This window comes from Chiloscyllium punctatum, chromosome 17 (genome assembly GCF_047496795.1).
Source record: "Chiloscyllium punctatum isolate Juve2018m chromosome 17, sChiPun1.3, whole genome shotgun sequence".
NCBI classification, from domain to species: domain Eukaryota; kingdom Metazoa; phylum Chordata; class Chondrichthyes; order Orectolobiformes; family Hemiscylliidae; genus Chiloscyllium; species Chiloscyllium punctatum.
Window position 1 is genome coordinate 71,912,634 of NC_092755.1, and position 22,367 is coordinate 71,935,000.

A 22,367-nucleotide genomic window follows, 5' to 3' on the forward strand; every position below is an offset into this window, starting at 1 on the left:
ATTAAGTAATGACTTCAGCATCCCTGCTCTTTATACATGAAGAACCTGGCATGCTTTACATTTAATATTGTTTGTTTTCCTTTATGTCATGATCAATCTTATGCCTAACAAGTTATTATTAAGAAGAAAGATAAAAAAGACCGGAGAAAATATATTTAAGACCTTACTTTTACTTGACAGACCAGAAACACTCACAGATCCTACCCTCTGATCAGCTGCTTTATTTAGAGAAAACCAACCAAACACCTCTTTCCTTCCTCCTTGAGGTGTTCTACTCCAGCCCTCAACTGCTAAGTTAAATTACATTGCAGCATCAAGGAGTCCTAGCAAAATGGAAGTCAATGGAATCGATGGAAATCTCTCTTCTGGTCAGAGTCACACCTAGCATAAATGAAAATGGTCATTGAAGGGCGATCGTCTGAGCTCCAAAGCATCTCTGCGGGAATTCCTCAGGGTAGTGCCTGTAGCCCAACCAGTTTCAGTTGCTTCAACAAGGGACCTCTCTCCATCATAAGGTCCGAAGTGGGAGTGGGGATGTTCACTGAGGATTGCACAATGTTCAGCACTATTCATGACTCCTCACATACTGAAGCAGTTCATGGCCAAATGGATCAAGTTCTATACAACATCCAGATTTGGGCTGACAAGTCGCAAGCAACATTCTTGCCACACAAGTGCTGGGGAATTACTATCTCCAATAAGGGAGAATCTAATCTTCATGCCTTGACATTAACTGGCACTCCCATTATTGAATCATGTGCTACCAAAATCCTAGACATTACCATTGACCAAGAACCAAGCTGGACTTGCCATATAATTAATATGGCTTTAAGAATAGGTCAGAGGCTAGAATTCCTACAATGAATAACTCACCTCGTGATTCCCCAAAGGTTGTCTACTATCTACACGTCACAAGTCAGGAAATCTCTTCACTAACCTGCATGAATAAAATTACAACAACATTTAAGATGCTCAACCCAAACCAGGACAAACAGCCCACTTGATTATCACTGCATCCTCAAATATTCATTCCCTTCACCACCACAGCAGCATCAGTGTGTACGTCTACAAGATAAATTGCAGAATTTTACCAAATTCTCTTAGACAGTACTTACCAAACCCATGACCACCACCCTGTAGAAAGATAAGTGCAGCAGAAGCAAGGGGGTACCACTAACTGCAGTTTCCTTCAATACCTGCAAACTCCCCTCCAAACCCTCACCATCCTGACTTGGAAATATTTCACTGTTCCTTCACTATCACTCGGTCAAAATCCTGGAACACCCTCCCAATGGTGGATACACTTGCTACACCAGATGACTGCAGTAATTCAGTAACACAGCTCATTGCCACCTTATCAAGGGTAACTACATACAGGTAAAAACAATGACTGCAGATGCTGGAAACCAGATTCTGGATTAGTGGTGCTGGAAGAGCACAGCAGTTCAGGCAGCATCCAAGTAGCTTCGAAATCGACGTTTCGAGCAAAAGCCCTTCATCCTTTATTCCTGATGAAGGGCTTTTGCCCGAAACGTCGATTTCGAAGCTACTTGGGTGCTGCCTGAACTGCTGTGCTCTTCCAGCACCACTAATCCAGTAACCACATACAGGTTCAGCTAGCAACACTCACATCCCCTAAATTAATCAAATAAAAATCATAACCTGTGTACTTTACTCAGATATGAGCCACAAGGAAAGGAAGTACTTACTTAATCAGTTAAATAAATAAATAAACATTAATCCTAAGCTTGGAATCATTTTAAGATGTATAAAAACTAAATATAGCAAGTAGAGATTGCAAGTAACATTGTCTTTGAGAAACATAAAATCAATCAAAGGATTATTGAGGCCCTGAAATATGAGACACCATTAAAAAAAAGATGAAGCGTGGATACAAGGTTACAGGAAGATCAGAAAAAGAACTCAGCTAATGAACTTGATCACATCTACCACCAGACGGTTAACTTTACATCTGTGTACAGGATCTAGTTTTGTAAATAGTTTGATATTGACAGTCAGTATTGTAAGGTAAGAGATATTGAGTTGAATATCCCAATTTCCTTTTAAATAATTTACCAGTTGTATTATAATTTCTGTTCCTGCCCACTTTCAAAGGGCTGTGAATTAAGTTTTTCTAATTCCTTTCCACTTCTACCGAGCAATTTCTGTCTTTGATCTCACCTATATCAATTTTACACACATGCTTCAATCTCTAACTGTCCATTTAATCCACTAATAGGTTGTGACATTTTATATCACATGACCTTTTATACCACATGGCCGTTCACTAAATCTCCCTCACACAGCCCAGATATAAGTACCTTATATACAGGTAAGACGCTGTTTTCATTTATTCTTACTTTGATGACAATTCTTTTGTACGAAAGGAAAAAAATCAATTACTCCATGGTGAGCTCAATTTCATGTAAAGTTATTAGATTGTGTGCTACAAGCAGTTCACCTTTATGTATCTCTTCTTTGCATGCAAACAATTCCTGACAGCAGAGAGGTTAGAATATGTTTAATTGTATTCTATAAACTTATTTGAGCCTGAAGGTTTTCCAGGCTAAATTGTGCCTTGAGTACTCAATGTTCTTGGCAGCTTTTAAAATATGCACATGTTTCGCATCATTAACATCTGCAGAAATTATGTAGTGTAAATTTTTAATGTTGAATATTATAAAGTAGAAGTTGAGAAATGTATCAAACTGAACAACATTTCTCTGACAATATGATTAGCAAAGCTGTTGTTTTGTAGGTAGACTATTATGACAGTCCCAGTGTCAAAGTTGATGTGATTGCAATATTTTAACAGGAATGGAATTAAATCTTCATTTTTGTGGGAATAAGTTCTTCCTACATTTCTTCACGATATTTACAAAGTATACTGGCTCCTGCACTTTTGGCAGTTTTGCGTGAGTGACTATAGAAGTCAAGTAATTATGTCATTTGAAACAAACCTCGCGGCATTAGGTTGGATTTTAATGAGCTAGAGTAAAATTTACAGGAGGAAATACGTTATCTGTTTTCTCTATCCCAATCTGACAAACCACAATTTCATGTATTAGGAGGCAAACATTTAATCTGTAAACTGGCTATGCAGAGGTTCCACTGACACTATCAATGTCCAATCTGCCATTTTAATCAGAAACTTTCAACAGTGGAGACAGGAGATAAAGTCCCAACCAGGTATACTTATTTTTCCAGTTTCTTTGTGAACCTGGAAGAACTGACATCCTGAGCTGACAGAATGCTGTGCTTCTGCCTCCGAGTTAACTCGGTGATTTTATATCTTACTGTAGCAGCATGTAAAATTGAGTTGAAGGAATCTTGTAATTTGTGACCCTGCAGCAGAGAAAGACAACAAAAGCTTCTGTTCTGTCATAGAAACTGACCTAATATTCCTCAGGAAGGCGAAACTGCCAATTCTCTTTGCTCTGGCCATTCTGTCCCACTCAAAATTCTGTCCCATTTCTGATGAAGGGCTTTTGCCTGAAATGTTGATTTTCCTGCTCCTCGGATGCTGCCTGACCAGCTGTGCTTTTCCAGCACCACACTAATCTAAACTCTGGTTTCCAGCATCTGCAGTCCTCACTTTTGCCTGATAAATGAGATTTTTCTAGTTCCACCTGAACCTAGTCTATGGATGAATTCCTCCCCATAATTTTTCAATTCTAATGTCACATGTTATTAGTCTTTTATTTGTCTACCATCTCGTATCAACTATCAACTCTTCTGAGTTGGAGAATGAATTCCATAGCATCTGACACATACACAAAGCTCAGACATGACTAGGCAGACAGGAATCAGTTTCAAACCTATACATGCCTCCCATGGATGTATGGTGACACATTTCCTTTAAGCCAGGAAGTCTGTGTTCCAATCCCACCCTGGGACTTGATGATCAAGGAATGTATGTTTGTAAAATGACCAAACAGGGTGAACATAAACTTGTGACACACAAACACCACTGACAGCTCATAAGTACAGGAGAAGTCTGATCAGCCATGTAATGAAAGGAAAATTGGAAAGTTTGCAGTCACTATTCTTAGCTCCAGACCACAATGTGGATACACTGACTGCAGATTGGCCAGAGCAACTTGAACGCACTGAGTGAGCTTTGGCACACCAGAATGTCTTTCACTGGATTTGGAATTACATCCCTGTTCATATCTGGCTCACCACTGTATTGTGTTTACCTAAGTTCAGTTCAGGATTGGATACACATTCGGAACTGGCCTACATCTTGCTCGATGTCAGACTTTTCTTTATTAACCTTCACCCATTCCAACCTCCCTCGTTAACTTTGAAAATAGTATCTATAAACTGAGTAATAAAAGTTTTTTGCCATTCCAAAGTTAGCTAATGAAAGCAGCTGTGTTTAAATTAACAGATCAGGTCACAATGCATGAACTTCTCTTAAAGCATGCTTATTTTATAAATAGAAATAAATACATGTGAATAAGACAAATTTCTTTACCTTAGCCAACCGAAAGCCAAGTCTTAAATCATGCTATGGTGTTTTGAACAGATGAACGCTCCTGCTAAAATACAATCACAACAACAACTTGTATTCATTTAACACTTTTAATGTACTTCACAGGAGTCCTATGAAGGAAAATTGGATGCTGAACCTCAAAGGTAACATGAGACATAGCATAATAGACAAGATGCCTTGGCTTCCTCTCTCTACTGCAAACCATTTGCTTAAATCTCTCGCCCCCAGACCATCTATACATAATTAAAATAATAAGTACTTCACAGACAATCCAGGATTGAGCCCATCTGGCCAGCTGCTCTGTCATACCTCTCCTTTTCACTGTGCCACCTGCGTCCTCAGTATCCTATCCTAACCTTGCAATTTTCTCAACATTCTCTTCTAATTGCCCTCATGTATTCTCCAATTTCATCTTCTCCATGAGGCTCCCTCTCCTTCTAATGACCCTATTCTCATTAAAATGCTGACCACACAACTTCTGCTGCCTCTGCTCCCTTTCTTAGCCAATATTGTTAAAGGCTGTCAGTCTTTGGGCATTGTCCCTCTCTCTAGATCTGTTATCAACCCCAAAGAAGCAGCCGTTGATGCCACTATCCATCAAACTATCATTCCATCATCAAATTCCTCTCCAAAACTCTTGAACATGTTGACTTCTCCCAAATTTGTTCCAATCTTTCCCGGAACTCCACATTTGAATCCCTCCCCAATCAAAATTCTGTCCCTGCCATTGTGTCAAGATGATTCTTACCAAAGTGGCAAATGAAATCCTATATGATTGTGTCAAAAGCAATCTCTCCCTCTTTGTACTTAATGACCTACAGTTGTCTACATTCTTGCCTACCTAAATGCAGCCAGAGTATTCACTGAATGATTTCTCTTCCTGCTCTCGTTTCATTACTTCTCGTGTCCCCCAAGGATCTATCCTTTGCCCCTTCTTATTTCTCATCTATATGCTCCTCTCAAGAACATCATCTGAAACCACAGCATTAGCTTCCAAAGATAAAATGACAATACACAGTTCTACCCCACCACCAGCTCTCTTGACTCCTCCAGTATTGCTAAATTTCCAGAGTGCTTATCTGACATCTGCAGTGATTGTAACGAGTTCAGCGAGGAAGGCCTCATAGAATATGAGTTCTCTGATTGGGGTTGTTTATCTGGTCCAATCAGGGAGCCCTGCAGACAGTTAAGAACAGGAGTGTCAGATATCCTGTTCACTCTGAGAGCTGGCTATGAGGGAGCTGGATCAGTGTCAAGAACACTCCGCGTGTAAATAAAGGGTGACTTGGTGACAGAATACCGGCCTGTGTGGAGTTATTTCAACATTCAGCACAGAATGAGCAGAAAACTCATCCAATTAAATATTCTGAAGAATAAAGCCTTTGTTTTCAGTCCTCTGTTGCCCAGCTATTGACTTGATCTCTCTCCCAGAAGGCTTTCTGTGACTAAATTAGTATGTAAAAATGCTCTTGCCTATACTTCACCCAATGATGAGCTTCCAACACGTTCAGACAATCACTAAAACAAGTCCTTGGTAACATTGGGCTGGATTTTGTCCTACCATTGCTAAACCTGACAGTGGAGCCAAAAGTAATTGGCAATGTGGTTTGGAAAGGATACAGCTACCTGAACCAGCAAGCTCCTCAATATGTACTTGCATTGGATCATATGGCAGGAACATATCTGACACTGATGACCCATCTCACCCTATCCCCTTTGCAGGAGGACTCACCTTATTTAAAGAGCAGGAAACCCAATCTCTAAGCTATAATTCTACATGTTGTCAATCCAAGGGATGACTGCAATTGATCTGGCTAGCATTGTGAAAGCTGTACATGACTTTTCTGGGTCTGAGCAGAGAAATTCTCCATCTTTACGAAAGTTCGGTCATTGGCATCAATGGCTTCAGCTGTGTTTGAAAACATCCCAATCCATTCAGGGCATTGACAAAAGTTCACTGTCGCAGGAAGGTCAGGAATGCAATGGGATTTTATTTCCAGCTGATTGTCACACAAGACCATCACAGATGACAAAGACAGTCTGCATGGGGTGGATTTCATGTGAGGGATTGGGCTCAGTGCCACAAAGGATGATTGATCCCCTCATCACTGCAAGAGTGAGTTTTAGTTTCACGCTATCAAGTATTCATTATACGCACCACAATAGGTGAAGTGGTCTATAATTTCCTTGCCAATGTTTTACCAGAAGAGCACTTAGAGTCATAGAGATATACAGCACAGAAACTGACCCTTCAGTCCGACTCATCCATGCCAACCAGAAATCCTACATTAATCTAGTTCCATTTGCCAGCACTTGGCCCATATCCCTCTAAACTCTTCCTATTCCATCCAGATGCGTTTTTACATGTTGCAATTGTACCACACCTCCACCATTTCTTCTGGGAGCTCATTCCATACATGCACTATCCTCTGCATGAAAGGTTGCCCCTTAGATCCCTTTCAAATCTTTCCCCTCTCATCTTAAACCCATGTCCTCTAGTTCTGGACTCCCTCACCCAGGAAAAAGACCTTGTCTATTCATACTATCCATGCCCCTCATGATTTTATAAACCTCTATAACATCACCCCTCAGCCCTCAGCCCAGCCTATTCAGCCTCTGCCTGCAGCTCAAACCCTCCAACCCTGGCAACATCCTTATAAATCTTTTATGAACCCTTTCAAGTTTCACAACATCCTTCCTATAGATGGGAGACCAGAATTGCACGCAATATTCCAAGACTGGCCTAACCAATGTCCTAAAGGTAAAAACAATGACTGCAGATGCTGAAAATCAAATACTGGATTAGTGGTGCTGGAAGAGCACAGCAGTTCAGGCAGCATCCAACGAGCAGCGAAATCAACGTTTCGGGCAAAAGCCCTTCATCAGGAATAAAGGCAGTGAGCCTGAAGCATGGAGAGATAAGCTAGAGGAGGGTAGGGGTGGGGAGAGAGTAGCATAGAGTACAATGGGTGAGTGGGGGAGGAGATGAAGGTGATAGGTCAAGGAGGAGAGGGTGGAGTGGATAGGTGGAAAAGAAGATAGGCAGGTCGGACAAATCATTGGGGAGACTGGGCGCCTCCTAGCACAGCGCTTTAGGGAACATCTCCGAGACACCCGCACCAATCAACCAAACCGCCCCGTGGCCCAACATTTCAACTCCCCCTCCCACTCTGCCGAGGACATGGAGGTCCTGGGCCTCCTTCACCGCCACTCCCTCACCACCAGATGCCTGGAGGAAGAACGCCTCATCTTCCGCCTCAGAACACTTCAACCCCAGGGCATCAATGTGGACTTCAACAGCTTCCTCATTTCCCCTTCCCCCACCTCATCCTATTTTCAAACTTCCAGCTCAGTTACTGTCTCCTTGACTTGTCCAACCTGCCTATCTTCTTTTCCACCTATCCACTCCACCCTCTCCTCCTTGACCTATCACCTTCATCCCCTCCCCCACTCACCCATTGTACTCTATGCTACTCTCTCCCCACCCCCACCCTCCTCTAGCTTATCTCTCCATGCTTCAGGCTCACTGCCTTTATTCCTGATGAAGGGCTTTTGCCCGAAACGTTGATTTCGCTGCTCGTTGGATGCTGCCTGAACTGCTGTGCTCTTCCAGCACCACTAATCCAGTAACTAACCAATGTCCTGTATATCAGTAACATGACCTCCCAACTCCTATACTCAATGCATTGACCAATAAAGGAAAGCATAACAAATACCTTCTTCACTATCCTATCTACCTGTGACTCCACTTGCAAGGAACTATGAATCTGCACTCCAAGGTCTCTTTATTCAGCAACATTCCCCAGGATCCCATCATTAAATGTTTAAGTCCTGCCCTGATTTGCCTTACCAAAATGCAGTACCTCACATTTACCTAAATTAAACTCCTTGGCCCATTGGCCCATCTGATCAAGATCCAGTTGTAGTCTGAGGTAACCTTCTTCACTGTCCACTACACCTCCAATTTTGGTGTCATCTGCAAACTTACCAACTATACCTCCTCTCTTGCTTTTCTCTGACCATGTTCAATTCTTTGACAGTTTGCAAGAATGCACTACAGTATTTCTTTTCCCATCTCTCCTGCTCCACAGATGCAGCCTGACCTGCCGTGCTTTCTCCAGAACCACGATTCCTGACTCATCTCTTTATGGATAATGATTCTGTTTCCCTGTATACAAGATGTCATCTTGGGCTATCATTTCATCTCTATACCGTACACCCACTTTCTTACAGCAACATGTGTGTGCTCCTTTCATCACTATTTCCTGCAGCACTTGAACAGTTCCATCTTGTTGCTTAATTTACTTGATCTAACAAGAAGCTTGTCTTTCAGATTCGGTGTCTCTGCTGGCTTGCGAACTTCCAGAGCATGTTGAGCTGTTGCTTCCCATTGAATCTGAAAGATTTTACACTCTACCCAGCAGCCTCATCATTCTTCATACAAAGGGCTGCTCTTGACAGCATTTTGGTAATATCCATCTGTTTTCCATGTAAGTCACATAAAAAGTATATCTCTGTAAATGACATAATATTCCTTTCAAACAGTTTGGAGCAGATAGAAGCGCTTTGAGAAAGATTCTTTGTAGTGTTTTGTGGTCCAACCTAAATGTAACATTGGAAAACAGGTATTGGTTAAGACACCCACAAGAAAAGACAATTTCTCATTTTTTATCTCAATCTGAGCATAGCATTGGTCAGTTTGTGTTAATATCCTGGATGAAAATGCAATCGATGTACTGGCTGGATTGAATTTCTCCATGTCCTGCTTCACTAGCATCACTCTGCAAGGTTTATGTGGTACTACCTCAGCACTAGTGTTGTCACCACTGGCTGTTTAATCCTAATGAAAGCTGCTTCTTGTTCTGTGCCCCACATCTTTATCTGCAAGCTTAGTTATAACCAGTGATGGTTATACACTGCTGACAGATTAGACAAGAACTTTGCTAAATAGTTCACAAATCCAAAAATTGTTACACTGCATTTCAGACCTTTTGATCACTGCATCTCTGCTTCCAACTCTCTGCTTCTCAGCATTCAGCCAACACTCGCTTGCATTGAATACATGACCTACGTACTTCAATTTCAGCATCTTCAATTGCATCTTTTTCTTGGTCAGTTTCAGATTCATCTATTCTGATTATGCCTCTTGTGTCTCTGCATCTACAAACTAGCAGATCATCTCCAATGGCTTCTACACCAGGACGATCGCTGCCTATGTCATGCTTGTGAATTTTGAGAAGATTTGTAGCTCAGGTTGTGGATTGGGTTATAAGTTTGCTCTGATAGGTCTGTTCTCAGACTTTTTGTCACCATGCTAGGTAACATCGTCGGTGAGCCTCCATTGAAGCACTGGTTTTCTGTCCCACTTGCTATTTATGTGTCTTGCTTTGTTAAGGTCGGTGATATCATTTCTGGTTCTTTTTCTCAGAGATTGGTAAATGGGGTCCAAATCGATGTATTTATTGATAGAGTTCCAGTTTGAATGCCAGTCCTGTAGTAATTCCTGTGTATGTCTCTGTTTAGCCTGTTCTAGAATGGATGTGTTGACCCAGTTGAAGTGATGTTCTTCTTCTTCTGTGTGTAAGGGTACGAGTGATAGCTGGTCATGTCTTTTGGTGGCTAGTTGGTGCTCATGTTTTGTGGTGGCTATTAGTTTGCCTGTCTGACCAATGTAGTGTTTGTTATAGTTTATTTTGTTTATGACATTCAATTTGCTGTTTGTTGGTACATGGTCCTTTAGATTCATCAGTAGCTGTTTCAGTGTGTTGATAGGTTTGTGGGCTACCATTATGCCAAGAGGTCGGAGTAGTCTGGTAGTCATCTCCATGACGAACAAAAGACAACATAGACAATTCAGAAGCAAATTCAAGAACTTGTCTGATAACCACTAACAGACATGAAAAAAGCTGTCTAGTAAAAGGGATGAACTACAACTACAGAGATGCAGACAAAAAGAACTTCCTAGCACCATTGGAACCAACCATGAAAGACAACGGACTCAGGGAAGAACTTGCGGCAGCTGATCAGACAGACAGTCGCACCAAGACTAAGCAGGAAAAAAAAAGGTAACACCCTCAACACACAGGAAAGGAAAGCGCTATAAGGACTCAGAAAGGCAGAAATATTGTAATCCTACCTGCAGACAAAGAGTGCATGACCATCATCCTAAATAGAATGGAGTATATTGAAAAGGTGAACTCACTATTCACAGATACCAGCATCTACCAACAGGTGGCGATGGACCCAACTCCACAGCTAGAAAACCGTATCACAGCACCACTGAAGAAACTCCACAAATCAAGTAAAATTAACAAGACAGATCTCCAAAGAATGAAACTTGATAAATCCAACACACCCTGTTTCTACAGATTACCAAAGGTACACAAACCAAGGGCTCCCCTCAAACCCATAGTCTCACTCCCTAGCACACAGACATATAGACTAGCAAAGGAACTTCAGTGTAAACTGAAATACCTAATAGAAGACTCATGACACTCCATCCACTCCACCCAGGAATTCCTGAACATCATCAAAGATACCAAGATAAAAGAGGATGAAGTCATGGTCTCCTTTGATGTAACAGCCCTATTCACATCAATTAACATCAGCCTGGCCAAAGAAACACTGACCTCACTACTAGACAAACCAAGGACACAAACACCAGGCAGCACCAACTCCATCAGCAAGGACAACATCCTCAAGCTAGTAGACTTGTGCATCACAACCCACTTCACTTTCAATGACAAGACCAACAAACAAATCAATGGGACACCTGTGGGATCACCAGTATCAGGATTCTTAGCAGAAGCAGTAATATAGAGACTAGAATAAAGAGCCCTCCCCATGATCCAACCCAAACATTGGGTCCACTATGTGGATGACACCTTTTTCATCATGAAAGGAACAAATTAGAGGAAACCTACAAAATCATTAACAGCATCCTTAATGGCGTAACATTCACCGAAGAGGGAGAGAACAACAACAGACTCCCCTTCCTAAATGTCACAGTGGAACAAATGGGGAGCTGCAGACAAGCATCCACAGGAAACCATCCCAACACCCACAAACAGAGCTGCATCAGGACATTACTTAAATGGGCCACAACACACTGCAGCACCCAGGAACTATGAGCAGCAAAAGAGAAATACCTCTACAGTGTATTCAAGAAGAATGGGCACCCAATAAACACAGTCCGCCGATTCTTAAACAACAAACCCAAACATGAAGACACAACACGCCCAAAGACTCTAGCCACACTACCATCAAAGACATCTCAGAGATAACTACCAGCCCACTCTGACCTCTTGACATAATGGTAGCCCACAAACCTACCAACACACTGAAACAGCTACTGGTGAACCTAAAGGACCCTGTACCAACAACCAGCATATCAAATGTCATATACAAAATACCCTGCAAGGATTGCAACAAACACTACACCAGTCAGACAGGGAGACTAATAGCCACCAGGATACATGAACATCAACTATCCACCAAAAGACATGACCAGCTATCACTAGTATCCTTACATACAGATGAAGAAGGAAACCATTTTGACTGGGACAACACATCCATTCTAGGACAGACTAAACAGAGACATGCACAGGAATTCCTGGAGGCCTGGCATTCAAACTGGAACTCCGTCCATAAACACATCGATTTGAACCCCATTTACTAACCTCTGAGACAAGAAACTGGAAATGATAGCACCCTCTACAACAAACCAAGACACATAAATAGAAAGTGGGACAGAACACCAGTGCTTCACCGGTGGCTCACTGATGATGTTACCTAGCATGCTGATGAAACGTCTGAGAACAAACCTACCAGCTCAGTGAGCAAATTTGCAACCTGTCTCATGCTGTCTGCTGTAATATACTTCCAGAGAATTGGAAATGCCAAATGACTGTGCAACCACTTGTATCTCCTGAATGGCATCCAGAATCTAGTTTGAAAACTACGGTTTGCATCTAGCTTTACTTCAAGTAATCATCCTTTGCATCAAGAGTGGTAAAGATCTTTGTCTTGACAAGTTGTGGCAAAATGTTCTCAATGATTGGCATGAGGTAGTCAGAGCTCGTCAACGCTTACTTGATGTGCTTTTGATCTAGGCTTGTTCTCATTTTTCCAGGTTGCTAGATTGCCAGCATGTTGTTAATCCAGCCTGTACAAATTGTCACTTTCCTGGTTACTGTCTTCTTGCACTGCTTTTCTATCTTGTCTTTCCAGCCGGAATTGAAGGCAGCTGGAACTTTCCTCAGCAGATGTTGGTCTGGCCTCATACTTTCATCCACTTCAAGATAATATTTATCCAGAAGATATCTAAGACCTGTAAAAACATCTTTGCAATTGCCTTGGATCTATTCAACAGTCAGTGGCTTAGTGACCCGTGAAATGCTGCATATCTGTATTGGCATTTTTATTATTCCTCGTCCAGGCCTTAAACTTGATTCAGCTGAGATGTGAGAACTCCAGATCTTTATTTTTCCTGCTGCATTGGGCTGTGTTTCATTTGTTGGGGCAAGTATTGTTCCATTATATAGCCTCGACCTTACACTTGAGGCTGTCAGTATCAGGTCACTATCTTGAGCTACTTTGTGGGACTGCAAAAGCCCATGATGTTGCTTAAAGCACCGGTGTCCATTTTACACCATATTGACTTGCTCCTTGCCTTCTGTAGTCATCATTCTAAAGTCAGAGCAATTTATCCCCTTTTGACCTATCAATGACCTGTTTATGGGTGACTCGGTGGTTAGCACTGCTGCCTTACAGTCCCAGGTTCAGTCCCAGCCTCGGGCGACTGTCTGTGTGGAGTTTGCACATTCTCCCCGTGCCTGCGTGGGTTTCCTCCGGGTGCTCCGGTTTCCTCCCACAGTCCAAGGGTGTGCAGATTAGGTGAATTGGCCATGCTAAATTGCTCATAGTGTTAGGTGCATAAGTCAGAGGTAAATATGGGGTAGGGGAATGGGTCTGGGTGGGTTACTCTTCAGAAGGTTCCACCACCTCCAAACAGACCCCACCACCCAGGATATATTGCCCTCCCCTCCCCTATCAGCATTCCGGAAAGACCACTCCTTCTGCGACTCTCTCGTCAGGTCTACACCCCCCACCAACCCAATCTCCACTCCCAGCACCTTCCCCTGCAACTTCAAGAAACGCAAAACTTGCGCCCACACCTCCCCCCTCACTTCCCTCCAAGGCCCCAAGGGATCCTTCCATATCTGTCATAAATAGGGCGGCACGGTGGCACAGTGGTTAGCACTGCTGCCTCACAGCGCCAGGGACCTGGGTTCAATTCCCGCCTCAGGCGACTGACTGTGTGGAGTTTGCACGTTCTCCCCGTGTCTGCGTGGGTTTCCTCCGGGTGCTCCGGTTTCCTCCCACAGTCCAAAGATGTGCAGGTCAGGTGAATTGGCCATGCTAAATTGCCCGTAGTGTTAGGTAAGGGGTAGATGTAGGGGTATGGGTGGGTTGCGCTTCGGCGGGGCGGTGTGGACTTGTTGGGCCGAAGGGCCTGTTTCCACACTGTAAGTAATCTAATCTAATCTAATCTAATCTAATCTAATCTAAATTCACCTGCACCTCCACACACATCATTTACTGCATCCGCTGCACCCGATGTGGCCTCCTCTACATTGGGGAGGCAGGCCGCCTACATTTCAGAGAACACCTCTGAGACACCCGCACCAACCAACCCAACCGCCCCGTGGCTGAACACTTTAACTCCCCCTCCCACTCCACCAAGGACATGCAGGTCCTTGGACTGCTCCATCGCCAGACCATGGCAACACGATGTCTGGAGGAAGAGCACCTCATCTTCCGCCTAGGAACCCTCCAACCACAAGGGATGAACTCAGATTTCTCCAGTTTCCTCATTTCCCCTCCCCCCACCTTGTCTCAGTCCCAACCCTCGAACTCAGCACCGCCTTCTTGACCTGCAATCTTCTTCCCGACCTCTCTGCCCCCACCCCCTCTCCGGCCTATCACCCTCACCTTGACCTCCTTCCACCTATCTCATTCCCAACGCCCCTCCCCCAAGTCCCTCCCTACCTTTTATCTTAGCCTGCTTGGCACACCCTCCTCATTCCTGAAGAAGGGCTTATGCCTGAAACGTCGATTCTCCTGCTCCTTGGATGCTGCCTAACCTGCTGCACTTTTCCACAACACATTTTTCAGCTCTGATCTCCAGCATCTACAGTCCTCACTTTCTCCTAGAAGGTTGGTGTGGACTGTAGGCCGAAAGGCGTGTTTCCATGCTGTGGGAAATTTAATCAAATGCCAATTGTGTAGAGTGATTTGTTCAGCTAATCTTGCAAGCTGCCATGTTTATGGGCTTGCTTTGTTTCTTCCCACTTGCTAGAAAAATGCAGATTCTTGCAGATAAAGCACTGCATTTAGTGGACATCCTTTAGTTTTTTGGTGTTGCCCTTTGCAATATTTCCGTCCTGATCCATTTGTTAGCAAAATAAACAGTTTCCCTGAAACATGATACATTATGCTAATTTGTTTTATTATGAATTCATTGGAGCAAGCATGCCAAAGGCATCTCTTCACACTTCATATAACACATGAATGTTTAGATGACTGCAGTTGAGGGAAATGATCCAGGAACAGAGGAGCTTAACATACTCATGGTATCCCACCAATAGTCACCTCCTTTTGTGCACAGTGACAATCAGGGCTGAACGTTCAGATTTAAGACTTATGGAGCTACACATTTTAGTTTGAGAATTAAAACATGCAACTTGATTCACATTGATTCTGATTCACATTCTAAATGATTCAGATTCGGACTGAATCCTATTCACATTTCAGAATGATTCAAATTCAAATTCGGGTTGAGCCCAATGTTCAAAATGACTCAGATAAGGGCGGCTCAGAGGTTAGCACAACTGCCTCACCATGCCAGGGACCTGGGTTCGATTCCCACCGTGGGTGACTGTCTGTGTGGAGTTTGCACATTCTCCCCGTATCTGTGTGGGTTTCCTCCGGGTGCTCCGGTTTCATCCCACAATCACAAAGATATGCAGGTCAGGTGAATTAGCAGTGCTAAATTGTCCATAGTGATTGATGTGTTAGTCAGGGGTGAATATAGATAGGGAAATGGATCTGGGTGGATTACTCTTCAGAGGGTCGGTGTGGACTTGTTGGGCCAATGGGTCCGTTTCCATATCGTAGGGAATCTAATCTAAAGATACAGATATGCACAATCCATTGTCTCTCTGTACATTATAATCAGATTGAACTGAGTCATAAAGAGACCCAAATGCTTAATTGCATCAGAAATCACTCCTGGTTGCTACAAACATCTCAATCAGTCTTGTTTATTTCAGCTAAGCGACAATCCGTAGCACCTTTGTGAGGAGAAAGAACTGATGTGGAGCTTGTGGGTTAATTGCAGGATTAAGCTGTGCCAGCACAGAGATTAATTACAGCCGGCAACGAAACTAAGTGAGCTTGTCGCACCTGCACTAAATACCAAAGGAGCGAAGGAAGCCTCAGAGGAAATGGGTTTTACCACAGAAGAAGGCCATCCATCAGCAAGTCAACTCCTCGCTGCAGATTCTTTTTCAAGTCTCTCGTGGCTGTGAGGGTTTTCGACAATGTGTTGTATTTTGTAATTGCTAGGGGGCATCACCACATTTCAAGCTGTACAAGCACCACGTTATCCTGTCAGCCAACACCACATAAAGTATGTCACTGTTCACAACTTTTTTTTAAAGCAAAGCCTATCAGGTAACATATGGACTTCATTGCAGAAGATAACATTTACAACACCATTTGGTCCAATTGGTCAACACCAGCATTTATGCTCCATGTGATGTATGACATGAATGCACCTAAGGAGAAGATTTTAACTTTCAGGCAGCTGGGCATTCCGGCCCAGACTTATTAGCATGTTTCCCCTGAGCTGCAGGCAGACAATAGCCAGCGGGGTTTCAGTTCATTTGCTGTGAGCCAGCAGAGTATCAGGAAGCACACTGACATAAGGCAGGTCAAAGAGTGAGGGGTGGCCCACATCATCCTTGTGGAGTGCAGAGAAACAACCATGATCCTCCTCGCTCTGTGAAAATCCTTTTCAGCGTAGCTATTTGTTGCCCTTTCAGTTACCGGCTGAGGCTGAACATGCACAATCCATTGTCTCTCTGTACATTATAATCAGTGTTCTCTGTGTATCATATTCATATTAAACAATCTGGTTTGAAACAAGCTGTCGAGTGGAAAGAGTGCCTCTCTTTGAATAGGGAAGCAGCTAGAGGATCTGTAAACAAGGTGGAAACATCTTGGGCCAGTGTTGCTCATTAACACTGGCTTAATTTGCTTCCTACCATCCTTTGAATTTGATTTTCTCATTCCTTCTGTTCAATGTTTTTGGATGTAAATATATTTATTCTTAGCATTTCATGATTGGGACCTGTCCTGCTTTATGTCAGGTTTTGTGTGGCTATGGTAATAGCCACTTAAAAACAAAATTACACTATAGGTACTTCAGAATGTTTCATGGGTAAAAATTGTGACAAGACTTTAAAACTACTTAACTGGCTGCACAGTGCTTCAGATAACCTGAGCTTATGAAAGGTGCTATAAAAATGTAAGTCTTTTCTTTAACAATTTGAAACATTACTTTGCTCATGCCAGTATGAGATTGCAAGCCAACAATTCTTAAGCACGTGATCAATGTTCTCTGTCTGTTCTGTGATCCCTGCACAGCTTCCTTTCTGAAAGACACTGGCTTCCTTGTGGGGATACACTCTGCAAACAGCAGTATCTCACCCACACCATTATTTTTCACGTGTGAGATTTGCTAGACGTGCCAGCAAGATACTTGACTGTGTAGACGTGTGGCATCACTGGAGACAAAGCATTATCCCTTAAATCCCAGTCATTGCAGAGTGTTTCAACCATGATCCCTCTTGAGTTTATTCATTCAGCACAAACCGTGGATCATATGGGGTGATTGCAAATTCCTCAGCCTGGTGAAACCTAGCGGGATACAAGTCACGATTGACAGACACCTTTTCCCAGTTTTTACAAAACTGCCTCCACCTCTTTCCACCACGATTTTTAACCCTCATTGTCAAACCCTCCACCTGAGTCAAGCATCTGTTCAATTACACAGTTTGCTCAGATAGGTTAATGCTGGAACAGACACTGGTTGTACAGAGCAGTGAAGAGTGTGCTGCTAGAAAAGCACAGCAGGTCAGGCGGCACCCAAGGAGCAGGAAAATCTACGTTTCTTGTGTAAGCCCTTCATCATTCCTGACTTTTCGACTCTGATCTCCAGGATCTGTAGTCCTCACGTTCTCTCAGCTACTGTACAATGAGCAGTGAAACCTGACAGACAGCAGGACAGGTCCCAAAGCCTCCGAAAGAAAATGTTGTGAGTCCAGAAGGGAGTTCTGAGCTCCTGTGGAACTTCTAGCTACTTTTTCCTGTCGTTGGCAGCCATGCCTTCTGCTGCCTGGCCCTAGACTTTAGAACTCAAACCCTAAGCTGAAACGCCTCCATCTCTTAATTCCCTCTCCTGATTAAAATACACCCCTTTCATCAATTTTCCCAAAAACCTTTTTGTTTTTCTCAGCACCCATCATTGTCTAAGTAAAATTCTGTGAAGCACTTGGGATTTTTATCTGTTCATAGGACTATAGATATGCAAGTGGTAGTTTTAAGTAATTGTGAGCAGGGATTCTACTGCATACAGACCAGACCAAGCCAGAAATAACTCGAGTGTTGAGGCAGGAAGTACTGAAATAATAAAACAAGAGATCAATGGCTAATAGGTTTTTAGTTGCCTGTTGATTAATAACATTCTGAGGAACAAATGTTGATTTGAAAAATAACATTTTTACTGATAATTTTGTTTTTAATCATCAAAGAGTTGGGGAGGCTGGGTCACTGAAAGTATTTAGGGAGGAGGTGGTTAGATTGGGGCATTAAACGCTGTGGGTAAACTGGCAATGAAAGACAAGTTGAGGCCTGGGTCAGCTGTGATCCTATGGAACAGCGGCACAGGCTTGAGAGATTAGGTGACCTACTCCTGACCCTACTTCTTATGTTCTTACCTTTTCTTTATATTGTCTAATCATCAGAGATGTTATTACACACCTGTAGAGCAAGTGGGATTTGAACCCAGATCTCCTGGCTCAGAAGTAGGGACACTGCTCTGCAAGAACCTCAATGTATTCTTATTTTAGATGAGAGTTCTAGGATTTGACCCAGCAACAGTGGCACAGACATATATATTCCACAAATGTATTGCCTAATGTACTCTTCTGGTTTTACAAAAATATAATTTATCCAATAAAGCGAGTATTCAGATGGTGATACTACCTCATTCATGACCTTTCATTTGTACTATATTGATGACTGTGACTGCTACTTAAGAGAAATGAAAATGAAATATTTGAGCCTAACTGTTATAGAATTGGTTAGAGGTCATGAGTTCAAATCTATTGCAACAATCTGGGAAAGAGAATTATCTAAAGCTACTTATTTGGATATACCATCAAAAAGTAACTGGATTACCTCAAAAATCTGAAATGGTTCATTAATGCTCTCAGGAGAGGGAACTCACCACTTGCACCAGCTCTCAAGTATATGTGACTCCCAACCCATTATGTATGGTCAATTCTTAATGGTCTGAAGGCAACCAGGGAAGGACAAGAGGATTAACTACAGGATCATCAAATCCTAATAGTGTGGAAGCAGGCCATTCACCCCATCGAGTTCACACCAATCCTCTGAAGAGTATTCCACCCAGACCCCACGCTCCTACCCAATTCCTGTAACTCTGCATTTCCCATTGCTAATCCATCTAGCCAGCACATCTCTGGACTCTATGGGTAATTTAGCATGGCCTATCCAGCTAACCTGCATATCTTTAGACTATGTCTAATGGATCTATTATGTCTGATAAAATAAAAGACTGTGAAACAGCGTAGCATATGGTTGGATGTGAATGAAGTTAAGAACATAATTTGCCCCTGAAAATTCAACAAGATTCATAAAATAATTCAGTATTGGTAAATTTATTTCATCATCCAAGACCTTTGATTGAATTGACATTGAAATTGTTTTCTTTGCAGAACAGAAAACTGAGAGGAGATCTGAATAACACATTCAAAATCATGAGGGTCTTGAACACAATAAATCAGGAAAAATGTTCCCACTCCTGAAAGGATTGAAAACAGGAGGATATAAATTGGAAGTAATTGGTCAAAGTAGCAGATATAATATGACGAAAAACCTCTGAACACAGCAAGTGTTTAAGGTCTGGAATGCACTGCCTGAGAACATGATTGGCACAGGTTCAATCAAGACATTCAATGGAGAGTAGATGACTATTTGAAAGGGAATCAGGTGCTGGATTACAGGGAGACTCTCATTTGAAAAGCTAGTGCAGATACAGTGGGCTGAGTGGCTCCCTTTGCACAGAAAACTTCTGTGAACCCACAATGAGATTCAATACTTATCCTATATTTACATTCATTGAGCTCTTTCTTACTATTCTGATACAAAATATTTCAGCGCTAATATTAAAATTGTGGTTCTAACAATATTTAATAACTTGCTGGTGAAATTGAGTCTGTTCATCAAACTTCTTTCAGATAAGATGTTAAACTGAGGGTCTATTTCCTCTCTTGGGTGCTGTATGTGAAAGATACAATGACTAACTTAAAGAAGAGCCATAAGGTTACTCACAGTGATCTGGCAAGATTTATCCCTCAACAACTTCACTTAAAAAAAAATCTGCTTGTTATCACGTTGATGACTGTGGGACCTTGTTGTATGGAAACTGGCTGACATGTTTCCTACTTTGTAATAGTCAACATCACTTACAGAAGACCTTGTAAAACAATTCAGAATGTCCTGCAAATTCTTTCTTCTGAATGGCACATTGAAAAACTTGGACTTTGCAATAGGTAATGCTGGCCTCAAGTGGACGAAAAGGGATAGAACAACAAAATTAACAGTATGTTTTCTAAATGGGAACAAAGGACAAAACAATCTACCACAAAAATACAGTATTCCCACCAATGACTTATATTGATCTTCAAATTTTGTGATCTTTGGCGAAATTATTACAATTTTCACAAAAACAAAACAATATCCAATAATTTACGTGTGTCATTAATTGCACAATTTTCTAACCAAATGAACAATAGTTTGAGTTGTTATATTGAAAATCATCACGACTAAATCATCTCTTATTGGGGTAGTGTGCTGGAAGTCAAGCCTCAATAATCCCTGAGTGATCACAGAAGTTAGAGATTTTATTAAAGTATGGGAAATTCCACGATTTACTTGCCTTTTTATACCTAAGTTGGCAGAAAGTAATCCTTATACTTAACAAGGATTACTATTTCTTACAAATAATGGGTTCTAGCTACAAATAAACAACTATGAACTGTTGACATACAATTCTACTAGTTAAAACACTAACCCCCTTATAAAATATCACATTCACACACAAATAACATCTGAGTTGGATTTATTGTTGTCACATGTACTAATAGACAGTGAAAAGTGTTCTTTTGTGTTCTGTACAGGTAGATCGTACCATACAAAGTGCACGAGGGTAGCAGAATAGAGTGCAGAATACATTGTTTCAGCTGAAGAGAAGATGCAGAGAGAAAGAGAGACAGAGAGATAGAGAAAGATCAGAATTAACATTTGAGAGGTCGTTCAAAAGTCTGATAAAAGCAGGTAAGAAACTGTTCTTGAATCTGTTCATACATGTGTTCAAACGTGTATATTGTCAGCCCAACGGAAGAGGGTGGAAGAAAGTATATCAGGGGTGGGAGGGGTCTTTGATGATATGGTTGCTTTCCTGAGACAGTAGAAAGTGTAGATGGAGTCAATGGAAGGAAGGTTGGTTTCCATGACGGACAAGGCTGTGTTCATGACTTGTTATAATTTCTTGCAGTCTTGGGAAGGGCAGTTGCCATTCCATGCTGTGATGCATTCTGTGTTGGCTCCATTAAAATTAGTAAGAGTCTTTGTGGACATGCCGAATTTCCTTAGCCTCCTGAGGAAGCAGTGACATTGTTGCGCTTTCTTGACTATCACGTCAACCTGGGTGGACCAGGGGACAGATTGTTGGTGATCATCACTCCCAGGAGAAAGTGAGGACTGCAGATGCTGGAGATCAGAGCTGAAAATGTGTTGCTGGAAAAGCGCAGCAGGTCAGGCAGCATCCAAGAAGCAGGAGAATCCATGTTTCAGGCATGAGCCCTTCTTCAGGAATGAGGAGAGTGTACCAAGCAGGCTAAGATAAAAGGTAGGGAGGAGGCACCACCTTCCTAACCTTCCTGACCTCTCCGCCCCCACTCCCACTCCGGCCTATCACCCTCACCTTAACGTCCTTCCACCTATCGCACTTCCAACGCCCCTCCCCCAAGTCCCTCCTCCCTACCTTTTATCTTAGCCTGCTTGGCACACCCTCCTCATTCCTGAAGAAGGGCTCATGCCCGAAACGTCGATTCTCCTGCTCCTTGGATGCTGCCTGACCTGCTGCGCTTTTCGATCATCACTCCCAGTCATTTTCCATGGGCTCACTCTAAAAAAAAGCCAATCTAACTTCTGTGGTGGTGATCGTGAGTACAGGTGCACCCAAAACTGTTGGAACAAAAACTAATGATATTGCTAAATTTATATTAAACTCTAATTGATTTCTAGATAAGCCTCTTACGTTTTGAAAAAGAGTGTGAAACTATGACAAATTATGTCACCTGCAAACCTAATTGGGCATTAAAATTTTACGTGCACTATTCTCTAAGAATGGAATAGTTAACCAAGCAATTTTAATACATTTAGGAAAATATATTCACCTGAGGGCTCAGTTAGCTACTAGAGAGAGTGGCTGTGC

At 42.3% G+C, this 22,367-nt stretch overlaps 1 long non-coding RNA gene across 2 annotated transcripts; it reads left to right on the forward strand.

Moving 5' to 3' along the window:
• Positions 1-4,508: 4,508 nt before the first annotated feature.
• Positions 4,509-21,199, forward strand: LOC140487701 (uncharacterized). 2 transcript variants are annotated; one of them, XR_011962873.1, is made up of 3 exons: positions 4,509-4,641; positions 8,832-8,988; positions 21,049-21,199. It is a non-coding gene; the product is annotated as an uncharacterized lncRNA (long non-coding RNA). The 2 variants fall into 2 exon arrangements; XR_011962872.1 differs by lacking the exon at positions 21,049-21,199 and adding an exon at positions 15,832-16,663.
• The last annotated feature ends 1,168 nt before the right edge of the window (positions 21,200-22,367 follow it).